Raw genomic sequence first — 623 nt, forward strand, 5'->3', positions numbered from 1 at the left:
TACACAGTTTAGTGCTTACTGAGCTCGATAAAGTGTGTAATTCTGTAATATAGGTTTTGTTTGACTCAACCATCGATTATATAATTTGTTTAAAATAAATATTTAGATATGAGCCATAAACATCTCGAATTTTTATTTTCATATAAATATATGAACAATTTCATATATGTTCAATAAAAAGGTTGTGCATTTTCCAAAATAGAAATTTTCCGAGATAATACTTCTTCAAATTTCTCGATACTTTTGCAAGATAGAGAAAGAGTAAAAGGCTGTCTTTTTTTCAAGTATGAATGGATGTGCCAGTAGGCCAACAGTCGTCTAGCTTATACCAGACAGTATTTCGTTTCTTTAAGAAAGGCACACTATAATATCGCGTTTCTCTTACCGCTTTTCTAATTCTGTTTAAAGCTCTTCTTCGTCATAAAAAGTCAATAAATACGATGATTCCAAGCAAATCTCAATTTAGCACGTTAATTGTGGCTCATTTATCAAATAAAAAGAATCTGCTCTTTCCATGAAAAATTGCTTGACGTTTGCGTTTTAACAAAATGTGTTATGTTCAAATAGACTCCTTGCTGGCGACACCGCTACATCTTACAAATACATCTCTATTTGGAAAATTT

The sequence above is a fragment of the Saccostrea cucullata genome, unplaced genomic scaffold (genome assembly GCF_032062105.1).
Source record: "Saccostrea cucullata isolate Sc308-1 unplaced genomic scaffold, CSIRO_AGI_Scuc_v1 ctg349, whole genome shotgun sequence".
NCBI classification, from domain to species: Eukaryota; Metazoa; Mollusca; class Bivalvia; order Ostreida; family Ostreidae; genus Saccostrea; species Saccostrea cuccullata.